At 39.7% G+C, this 11,804-nt stretch overlaps 1 long non-coding RNA gene across 1 annotated transcript in view; it reads left to right on the top strand.

Moving 5' to 3' along the window:
- Nucleotides 1–511: 511 nt before the first annotated feature.
- The window catches only part of LOC148183021 (uncharacterized), a 28,113-nt gene continuing 16,820 nt past the window's right edge, over nucleotides 512–11,804 (top strand). Inside the window, exons 1-2 of the long non-coding RNA XR_015773954.1 lie at nucleotides 512–557; nucleotides 6,266–6,446. This is a non-coding gene — a long non-coding RNA (uncharacterized LOC148183021). The remainder of the gene's footprint in view (nucleotides 558–6,265; nucleotides 6,447–11,804) is intronic.

Below are 11,804 nucleotides of genomic sequence, written 5' to 3'. Positions count from 1 at the left end.
GTATTGCATCCCCAACACACTATGACCTGCTTTTTGCTTTGCTACATATGTGTTTTATGATGTGTAACCACTCAGCATCTGCTTCTGTCATCTATAAATTGTCTACAGTGGTGCTGCAGGGCTATACACAGATGTGGGGAGGAGGAGGCTGTGCTGCCTCCCTATTCCTCCCTCATGCAGCTGGTAATTCCCATGTGAAACTGCTCCTCTACCTACCTGGGCACACCTCTCAGGGGGCACCTGGAAGTTACTGATGTTTGAGAACTGCTTTAAGATCTTTGGATGAAAGTGCAATTGATTATAAACTGATACATTTAATTTTGGGGTTGGTGTAATCCTCACAGAAGTGAGGAAAGGCTATCATAGCCAATATCTACTTCCATGCTGACCCTCACACACAGGTGAGGCACTTCTTGCATTGCTCATGGTGGTGCAGAGAGCAATTTGACACACCTGAACTGTTTACCTGGCAGTATTTAACTCTTGTTAGGAGCTTTAGGCAAGCAGAGCTGCTGCAGAAAGTCTTCAAAGAGAGGCTCAAGCCTGCTGCTTGCCAGGTATTTGTGTGCCAAAGATGGGACAAGTGGAGAGTGGGTTGGTGCAGTCCCTGCTCCTTCTCAGCCTGGGTGATAGGTGATGAATGAGGTTGGTCTGTAGTGGGGTCCAGCCTGCAGCTCCCTGGTCTTTGGTGCACTGAGTGAATCCTTTTTGCCCTGGGGAATGTGAGTCCTTGAGCTCTGGAGATAAAAGGACTTGTGGAGATTGTGTCCAAAATATGGTATAAAGTGATGATCTGTGAGTGTTCTCCTGGTGCTCTTGAAATTTAAAACTCCTTTGCTGTGGAAATTCTGTGATCAAAAAGTGTATTTGCTTAGAAGAATTATGTATGGGTAATGGTCAGAGAAGCTGGTCATGTGTCTGGTTACTCTGGGAAGTAATTTCTTTAGTTTACAAACTGCTACTGACTGGGAAACAATTGCAGGGATGAGTCTCTGCAATTCTTCACCCTGACGGTGTAAAACTTCTTTACTTGTAACCATATTTCTTCCTTAAAAACAAGGAAATTATGATTTTCAGGATGGAAAGGAAGAAATTAATAGTGCTGTGGTCCTAGTTCTCCATTTCTATCCTACTAAAAATCCTATCGTGCCTGTAGTATTAAGACCTAAGGAAAGCAAAAGGAACAGCTTTATCAACCACCTGGATGTGGTTTTGTTATTAGCAGATACAGTTGTATCCTGGTTCTTCTGATCAAAAAGCCACACAGTAATGTCTAATTAATCCAGGTTTGACTGCTACTATTTATGAGTTGTCCTCCAGCTTTGTATGTGATGAAACTTGGATATTTTTCAGATATCTAGATCCAATTGCTAAGGCAAGATTGAAATTCTGTTTTGTTTTTGCTTGTTGGATTGGTTGTTTTTTAATTGCTTAATGTGCTTGGGCAAAGGAAGAACAGATGTTTGGGTGCCTTTCTGGTTATATATTGTAATTAGGAAAACCTTTGCTATCTCTCAGAATTAGCCTGCTAGCTCCTGATATCAGTGTGGCATTTGTACTCTGATTTCATGAGAAGACACATGCTAAATTCTGTGCTAGTTACTTGGGTTAAACTTGCATAGCTGAAGTTTTGTGTAGGATTTCCTGTTCCGGGTGGAAACAATGCCATGATGGGATTTAATGAATTGTGGGCCTACAAGAGCAACATAGCTCACAAAGTGCTTGGTCAGCTGAACTGCTTGTGCTGCAAATGGTAAAAGCTCTGCTGTTCCTCCTTTCATAGGCATGGCCAGAACCTGCAAATTAGTTTTCATAATGAAAATGTGACATTAGACATAAATGGGAAGCATGTGCAGTTGTGTTGGATTGCAATTTTGGATTGAATGCCTAGTTGTGATCCCAGGACTTTTGCATTAGTTTTGTTCATTTGAAGGCTATCAGTGACTTCTCTGGTTCAGGCTCAGACCCTAATTAAAACAGTGAGCTTAGCATGGCACTTGGAGATATGCTACCATCTTGCTGAGGAAAGAAACTTGCCTGCTGTTTGATTTTGAGTTCTGCTGGATGGTAAGATTAGCTCTTGATATTAAGCTAAATAAGTGGTTCAATTATAATTTATTTATATCTGTGTAATTCACAATTCATAGCTTGAATCTGGGTTTTTGGGACTTGTACAGCAGATTCTCTCGCATTCCAGGAGTTTTCCAACCATCTGCATCTGGTGCTTAGGGCTGGGTAGCAAAGCAGGGGGTGGTGGTGAGCCCCAGCAGTGCTGCTCTGTGCTGGGCTGGTGTTCTGGGAATGCCCCTTTGCTGCAGGGGTGAGATGGATCCTCGTGCCCTGGACAAATGAAAACACCAGAGATCTGAATGCGAGGGAAGAACTGCTAACATGGGTGATGTTGTGGGATTTGCTTCGTGCCCTGGGGAAAAAATGGAGCCCTTCTTTTGAGACGATCTGCAGAATAAACACTGGCATTTGTTGTCTCTGTAAGAAAGTAACAGTGACAAAACACAACCAATAAATGAAGAAAAAAGATAAGGAAAGATGAAGTAGTGAGACAGGAAAAAAGAGGTTGAAAGACAAAAGGTGAAAAGGGAGAGAAAGGTATCAGATTTCTTTTGGCATTCGTGTGTTCTGTATATAGAGTTTGAATATATTTTCCAGAAGAGGATTTCCCCTTCCATTTGCAATTCAAAGCTTCTAGCAAATTCCACTGTTTCCCTTGGCACTTCTTCACCCTCTGTGGATTTTCCAGTTCTGCTTTTTAGATGCAGTGCAATTGTCAAACTGTGCAGCTTTATTTTTTTTTTCTTCCCTGAAGCAATGTGGCTTAAGGTGTATTCCTTAAGGGCATTCCTTAAGTTTTTGGTTCAAAAACTGAAAAAGTGGAGGGACATTGTTCCCTTCCCTTTACAGTTTAATTCATGGATGGTCTTTAGGACTACTTAGGTATTTGACTGATATTGGTGTTTCTTGTCCTCCTTCACTTTATTCCCTTGCATGAATTAGTGGATAAAAAGATTTGGGATTTTCCATAGTATGAGTAGATGGTGATATGCAGCTATTATATTCAAGGAAAATACCAGTAATGGGGTGGTTGGGACATGATCGTAAAGATAAATACTATCAAAGGGGATGATGTACTTGGGATAATACGCAGAGAAACAGAGTTGCTGCATTGCTGTCTTGGGAACACAAAGACTTCTACCCCACACAGCAGCTAATTCCATTTCCCCTGTGTGCCTATCCAAAATGTTGATTTTGGCCAGCCAGTTTGAAATCGCATCAATAAGAGGATAACAAATGTTGCCTAACAGTGAAGAGTACAGATGGTTGTTTGGTTTATTTTTACATCTCCTAGTGTATAAAATTAATGATTTTTAACAGAGCTTTGCTTTGCATGCACGCTGTTAACAAGCTGAAAACATTTCATGTTTGTCAAAGCAGGACCGCAAAATAAAACTGTGATCACTAAAGCCTGGCTATCTGGAGAGAATCTTTATGGTGGAGAGCAGAGAAGTAACTAACATGTGGCTCTTCAAAAGCCCACATGCAGTGAAGATGTGTTAAGAAAGTGAAAATTGTTTCAACTTGTTCCGAGGTGAAGTAGGATCCTGCTAATGGATCCATTACACACATGCAATAAGGGTTTTCCTAATCACTGCTGTGATGAGCTGCTGAAAGTATTTGGGATAAGCTGCAGTAATAGCTAATTGTATGTGGAGGCCCAGCAGCTCCACCAGGCAAAGGGATTCAAAGGGCTGCATGGGAGAATTCACTTCACAAGAGGCCCCTTTCAGACACTCTCCAGGTTTGGAGCTCCTTTCCTTTTAGTACACATTCTGGGAAAGCACTTTTATAATCCTCCTTTAGAGTTATTGCAAGCGAATGCAGTGATGGTTCAATGAAAAAGCATGAAAACAGTAATGGAATTTCTTTTCTTTTTTCTTTTTTCTTTCTTTCCTAATAGGCCCTTTAGAAAGTCAGACCATATGTGTAGAAGCCTTATTAACTAGAGGCCAGGTTTCGAAAGAACTGTGATAAATTACTGAGATGAATTTGAGAATAAACCTAGAAAATGCAGATTTGAGTTCTAAATTGGTACTTAAAAAAAAATAATCAGACCTATAATTGCTCGGTGTCTTACGACATTTCAAATAATGTTTGTTATAATTCTTATAAGACTGAAACTTATTAGGCAGAAAAAAATGTAAGGAAATCATTAGAATGCTTTCACTTTGAAATAGCTTTCTTAGAAGGGAACTACAGTTTTACATTCCCTGTATTTTAATACATTTATTGCAGAAAATGATTTTTTGGTAGGCTGTGTAAGTGTTGTGGGTGATCTACATGTGAAATACATAAAAGCATTACACTGTTTTATGTAGATGAAACTTAGAGGAAGCTGGGGGTGGAGGGAGAAGGCATTGCTTCTCCCTCAGTGCAGAAGGATTTTAAAAAAATAATTCTAAAATATACTGGTTTGCAAAATGTTCTGTTTATACTTGTTCCTAACTTGTTACAGGCATGTGCATTGTAGGGCTGTATTTTGGGTTGGTTATTTTTTTTTTCCTATTGGTACAAGTAGAAAGGATGAAGAACTCAGAGAAACAATGGGCAAATCTTATGAAGACTTTTATTCCCAGTTCAAATCAAGGACTCTTTTCAGATATGATCTTAATTTCCTGTGGATTAAATGGCTTTTGTTCAAAGGTCTCCAAAACCTGTAATTTTTGCCTTCTCATTCATCAGTTCTGCTGGTCACTCTGTGGAAGAGGGAAGAGATCTGTTAATTCCCTGTCTAAATCACATGGATGATTATATCATAACCTTGGGTGTGTGATGTATTTCAGAACAAGTGTGCACTGTCTAGTGTGACTGTGTCCTTTGGAAACATTATATTTATTGTTTTCCTCCCCAAACTGCTGTTAGATACAGCATGGTCCAGCTGGTTGAAGCAATATTTTTTCTTTATTTTCCATTATAACCTTTTCAGATTTGCCTGTGAACCTGAAAACTCTTCTGACAGAAAACCTGCATAAGAAACACTTCAGTTCTGCAAACTATCTTCAGTAAAAAAACCTTGTGTTTTTTAATTAATTACTGAATTAAATATCACTGTTATTACTGACATCTCTTGGAAATTGCCAACTAGACCATGATTATGGAAAGTAATTTGAGAATTATTGAGAAGGATAGGTGAATTTTGCATATTATACAATTTCTTAGATATTATAAAATGCACATTAGTCTTTCTTCTAGATTATAAAATCCTTAAATATTCCATGTGTTTTTTTAGATTGATTTCTCATGTTATAGATTTTAACTGACTGCAGAAGGGTAATGGTGACTGTTACATTTTAATTGTCCCAAGAGGTGAAAGTGGAACAACTTTCTCCTGTTATTTGTACTTTGCCTTCGGGACTTAAATTTTCTAAATGTTCCTGCAGATAATGATTAAGAATTTGAAATATTTTGGTTTTTTTTCCAAATCCTTGTATGCAAAAACATAAATTGATAAGCATGTCTAAGATGACAAGGAATATCTGCCTTTTTTTTTTTGTGCACCTTAAAGATTGGACTGGGAGCCTTTCCCAAATATCCTAAATTAGAGAAAATGACAACCTTTCAGTGGATAAATTAATTTTAGGCATCAATTTTTGCTGTAATAAAAGGCAGTGTTTATATAGAAATGTATTTTTCCCTGTTTTGATAGTTTACTGGTCATGCAAATTGAGCACAGCTCTGTTTCTTGTGGCATCACACAAATTAGAAATTCTACTGTGAATTAACACAGATTTCGCTACAGATGGAATGGCAGGCAAGTCATCATTATTGTTTAAACCTATTAATGTTTACAACTATTGTTTTAAATCAGATTTGTTTTTAAATAGGATGATTGTGAGAATCCTTTTGTATTTCAGAGATGAAAGAAAATGAGAAGAGTCAGTTGTGGCACAATTAAAAAAAAAAAACAGTGAAAGATTGCAATATGGTATCTCTGCTAAGATTTCACTGATGCTTGTGGAAAAAAGATTGTTTCTATGATTACTGTTTGTAGAATTATTAGTGAAAATCCCAGTAGTACTTATTGCCTGAGCTGCTGGAAAAATGGATGGATTGAGTTGTTAGGTGTGGAATACAGTAAACTCATTGTGTAAAAGCTTTTGATTTCTCAATTACTTCCAGCTTATCTTAATCAGGACACTGATTATTGAACTCACAATTTAGTCTGAATATCTACTCTCTTACTCTCTCCTAGATGTGACTGAATCCTGTTGTATCAATTTATTTTCTTCAAGAGAAGTCTGATTATAAATGTGGGCTGAGGAGCACGTTCAAAGGCCTCTGCAGGCATTGGGAACTTGGGGTTTTGGAGTCCCAAGTGTTTTGCTGCTGGTGAGATAATGCCACGTTTGGAAAACAGCTGAACACAGCAGGAGGTGAGGTTTGGCCTTGGCACAGATATCAGATGGTGAAATTGTATAAAGCCCCACCATTCTGAGCATTAACATGGACATTAACTTCTGCACTCAATATTTTTACATGGACTCAATAGAAATTTTCCTCTCTGCCAGTCTTGTTTGTATTTTACAAGTAGCAGATAAATGACTGTTGAAGAAAATAAACAAAACAAATCCCCCAGGCTACAGCTCCCAAAGAGATTCTTCTTTTCTAAAGGGGAATTTAATGAAAGGTAACAGTTTGTGTATGAAATGTATTTTTGCTTTCTAATTAGAGTTCTAATTAAGTGACAGAATTGTCATTTTTTGCCTACATTTTTACTTATATATTGGAGATTTAACTTATTTTCCTTTTTTCTACTATGAAATTCTGTCTTCTGAAGTGGAATATTGATAAAGTGAGAGGGGTTACTCACAGATCAAGTACATCTCAGCAGGCTGTCCATGCTTTCTATGAGCTTTGATTTGGGAGTGATTAGTGCAATGTCTGGCAAACTAATGCTAATTTAAAACTCTTTCTGTTCTTGACCCCAATTCTCAAGAGTTCATGGAAGGTACCTGTTGCAGCAACAGTGTTTATAATGCAGGCACACACACATTTAGGAAAAATTCTGAACACCAATCAGCAAGTAAACAACTTCTGGTCTTTTCTGATTGTTGCCCATAAAGAGGTTTATAAAGAAGAAAGAAATGAGACTTCTGAGAGGCCTTGGTTGATTAAGAGCTTTGTTATTTGTATAACAGCAATAAACACAGGACTGCTGAAAATTAGTCACTTAACTGGTCATAGTGCTGGCATTTGAAACTTTAGGACACTTTGAGGTCAGGCTTCAAAGGTGACGCATTTGGTAAATATAACTGCTGCTCACTACTGAAATGTAATAATGAAACAACAGGACGGGGTATCCTGGACTTGATGGGATTAGCTACTACAGACAGGTTACATGTGAATCCCTTCCTTTTATTATTTTAGGGAGTAAAGTCCTGTTTGACAGTTTTGCTTCTGGAGGAGTTTTTTTCATGATGAATCTCTAACATCTGCCATTCAACTTGTTTCTGCCTGGCCAAGAAATTGCAAGGAATTCTGCTATGTTAGAGTAGTTACATCACTGCAGAGGGAAGATTGCTGAACCTGCAAGCCCCTTGTTTCTGCTGTGCAAGCATTCAATATTTCACATGATAACTTGAATAAATTTTGTGCTTCTGTTTAGAGAGATGAGCTTAATAATGAAACAGATATTTGAAAGTTATTTTTAGTGAACATTTAACATGGCCAGGGCAAGTTTTAGGCAGGTTAGCAGGAGGTGAGAAGTTTGCAATGTCCTGAGGCATCCGCTTCCACTGATCTTTCTTATGTGATTAAATTGCTGTTTCTAAATGTAAATCTTGCCAAATAGCTGCTGGCTTTTTTATATAAATTACACAGATGTAACAGGGCAGAATAAACTTGATAGGCTGTATGAAGGCAAAGTGCAAGTTGCTTATGCTCTTCTCTTGGCTAATTGCTTCTATTCACTGCTTAGCAAGAGCTCTCTCCTGTCTTTTTACTGCTGTGAATTGCTTTGTGCATAAGCAGCTAGAGCTTAAAGAATATTCTTTGTAGGAAGATGTGGCAAAACACTTCTGCTTCTGTTCTTTGCCCTGTTTTTATTTATTTTTAAATGCAAGACAGTTTTATCCTGTTCCTTAATCATGGGGTTCCTTTTCTGCTAGGCAGTCTTGGCTGATGTGTGGATTAATGGTCCCACTTGTGAGACTGTGGAATAGGAAAAAGCAGAGTAGCAGGTAGCAATGTCAAATGACAAGCAGTTTAAGCAGGAGGGTCAGAAAAGCTGGAGAAGAAATGGGGCTGCTGTGCTGCATCCTGCTGTGTAGGAAATGTGGTGGCCCAGGAGTAAGTGTACAAATACATCATCTTTCTGCAGCAGCCTTGCTGTGTGAGTGCTTTTGCCTGAGACCTTCTCCTTGCCATTTATTTGGAGAGGAACAGGAAGGGACAGCAGGGGCGGGGCAGAAAGAAAGAGCTCTTCTCTCTGGTATGGAAGTCTGTAATTATTGCCTTCCCCATGATGGTGGTGTATTTTTAAAGGTACCTTCTCCCCTCTGGGAAACAGAATTAAGTGCCCAGCTTGGCCCTTTTTTTGAGGTGATCTTGGAATGTATGGCAGCTCTGAGACCAGGCACTGTGTGCTGAAGCTGTTTAGTCATTATGTCCTGTAATCAGAGGTAATTGCCTTGGGTGCTGTAGTAGTGCCATGTGAAACTGGGTAAACACCAACTGGCCTAATAGGACTTTAGTTAGTATGAATAATTAAAACATGAACAGAATGCATTCATGGAAACTTTCTAATTCTCCCACTCTGCCTTTTCACCTCTGTCTTGTTGCCCAGTGCTCTGAGGAGGGTGTCCCTGGCAGCCCCCTTGTCCTGTTTGCCTTCCCCCTTCCTTGTGAGGTCAGGAGGAAATGGCAGCTGCTCTTCCTCGTGGGGCTCCCAAAATGTAGTGGGGGTGAATGCTGCCAGTCCTCTTGGGAGGTGGTTCTGAGAGTGAACTCACACAGGTGGCAAGCCAGGGCTCTTCTCATACCCGGGGAACTGTGTACAAACTTCCTGCTGTTTTCAGGCTTATTCAGCAGCCATGTGAGGCAGGGGGACTGTGGCAGTGCTTGTGGCCACTGATCATCTGGCATGGGACTGCAGTTTGCAGATTCTGCTTGCAGGAGTTTGCATCAGAAGTTGACCCTAAACATTTCATCAAGACCAAAGTGACAAGTTTGTTTCCACAGACAGCAGTGAGGCTTTGCTTTGTTCTTCCCTCCTTCACTACAGCCTCTCACCTGTATCCTCTCTGGGACATGGGTATCAGTGCCAATTTTGAACCAGTTTGAATTGTCAAAACATGCCCTGTTGTCTGAAATTTACTTGTTTTTTAGGTGTCTTTTTGTTACACAGTATTTGTTTTGATTAGGAGTCGCATCACTTGGGTCTGAAAATTAATCTGAAAGTGATTCAAGTCTGTGCCAGTCTGAGTGTGTCTGTGTCTCACTGCTCTGTAGCCCAGCGCAGTTGTCCCAGTGATATCTCTTTTTTCTCTCAAGATTTTGCTTGCTCTCTCTGAAGCAGGACACTTTTTAAAGGTAACTCCCATGCAGTCACACTTCCCATGCTAATCTTCCTGCTCCATACTGCAGCTCTGCTTGGAAAGAGGGGTTGAACTTCACTGGTGCTGAATGTAGATGACACCAAGAGCCAGCAAACTCGGGTCAGGGCACTGTGGTCTTTACAGCCCCAGCACATGGGAATAGAACAGGCAGGAAGGTCAGCCCGGAGTGAGGACTGACAGAACTGAGGTTGGTGTTGGAGAAACATGGAACTTTAAGCATGGCTGGATCATGCATGTCCCTGCACAGATCCTGAGCTGTTCTCCTGCTGAAACACGTCTAGGGATTGCAATGTGTGTGTGAATAAACAGTCTGATCTACGTTATTCCTTTTTAGTGTGAGCCACTTCTTAAGGAGTGATCTCTGAGACAAACACACGCTTACACAGGTACTTTCTGCTGCACCTTTTGGAAGGAAAATTTCCATGTCCTGCCCTTCTTATCTCCAAGAACAAGCTCAGGTGAAAAAGTCCTTAGTTGCTATAAAGTTCTATCACAACCTTGTAAAACAAAACCCTAAGGCCCTTCTGTTATCATCTCATTAGAAGCTTAAATGAAAGGAAATTGAGAGTTAAGGCTGTATCTGGCTGAGTCATTTCTTAGACTTATATGCATACAAGCAAATGTGGAATACTGTGTGTTCAAAGTTTGAATGCTCTGAGCAATTTAACTATTCAGGTCTTAAAGGCATCTAGGAAATACAATAATAAATTTTGGCCATAGGGGTAACGTAGCCCTGTGGTGGAGGTGACTATAGCCCTATATTTATCCTCTTGCCAATGTAGTTCTTAATGCAATAACCATAACAGGAACTCTGTAACTCTTCAATATTCCTATTGAAATAAGTTATGTTTAATTATACTGAATTCTGGTCTTCCCCAGTCTCCTGAGTGTTCATATTTTCTGGAGGGTAGGTGTCAGATATATTCTCTCACCAAAGATATTTAACAAGTATATAAACCAGGAGTTCCTCTGGCTATGGTGTAAGCTGAGCCTCCAAGTGCAATGTGACAAAGAATTAATAGAGAAGACAAAACCCTGCAACCTCCTTTCAGGTGTAGGGAGTGATAAGGCTTTCCTTTCACCCTGCCAGTGTGGGTTAGGAGCATTCTTAACCCTTGACTTTTTATCCAGTTGACTCAGTACACCTTAGAGGAGACAGTCTGAAGGAGTCTGATGTGCCTTTGGTTGTGTGTGGCAATTTCAGTTTAAAAACTGAGATCATGCAAAATCATACCCATTTTTACAGCCTAATTGAGTTTCACGAGGTTCCTTGACAGAAAAACTGAGAGCTGCCAGTATTCTGCTTTTCATTGCTGTTGGCCTGTACTTGGGGAATAATACGTTTATGAAAACTAGGAAGAAAACAGGCATCCCACACAATCATCACATCTCACAATCTGATTCTCCTGCAGTTTCCCATTATCTTCATGCACCCAGTTTTTACATGAAAAGCAGACAAATACTGCTGAGGAAGGGTGAAAAAACCTCAAAACCACAAGGGTGCCAACACCTGGAAGCTAAGACAGGCAAGCTGAGGTGTTTCAGGATACTGTGCAACCACCTTTTCCCTTTTCTTTGCTCTTATGCCTGGGAGTGTGGTCTGAGCCCCTGCAAAGAGGGATTTGGGATTCCTGTCGCCCCTCCACACTCCCCCAGGGAAAATGCCTGTCCCTATTCCCAGTACCTGCACAGGAGGTAGGAAGCTAATGGGAATTTTTGTGTGCACTACAGAGTGTCTGTGCTTCTATTTCTGACTGACATCCTAGATGAATTATTAGAATTCATTGTGTAAGAAAGTGCAGATTACTTTGTGTGCAAATGAGACATGAACTGCCTTAATTAAATCCCCAAAACTGATTTATTTAAAAGAAACCCCCAAAATGCTGAAATTTGCAGGGTCATAGTCATAAGGAAAAAATGTGTGATTTGTTTAAAAAAAAGTATACCAAACAAAACCTCAATTGTTTTCTCTAAATTGATTGCAAATGTGCAAGTATAAGTAACATTTGGGTTTCTTTAACAAACTCCCAAGTGATTCAGCAGTTGCCAAGGTAACAGTGCTACTTTTAATAACAATAAAGAAAGCATATAAAACTTCCATGCTTCTCATTGTCTAAGATAATGCTGCACTGATGCTGTAATAACATTATTAGCATGTACTTTCTTTTACTCATT

This window comes from Pseudopodoces humilis, chromosome 16 (genome assembly GCF_049639895.1).
Source record: "Pseudopodoces humilis isolate 2021_Gansu_Grassland_sample_001 chromosome 16, ASM4963989v1, whole genome shotgun sequence".
NCBI lineage: Eukaryota > Metazoa > Chordata > Aves > Passeriformes > Paridae > Pseudopodoces > Pseudopodoces humilis.
This window is presented reverse-complemented; position numbering and strand designations above follow the sequence as displayed.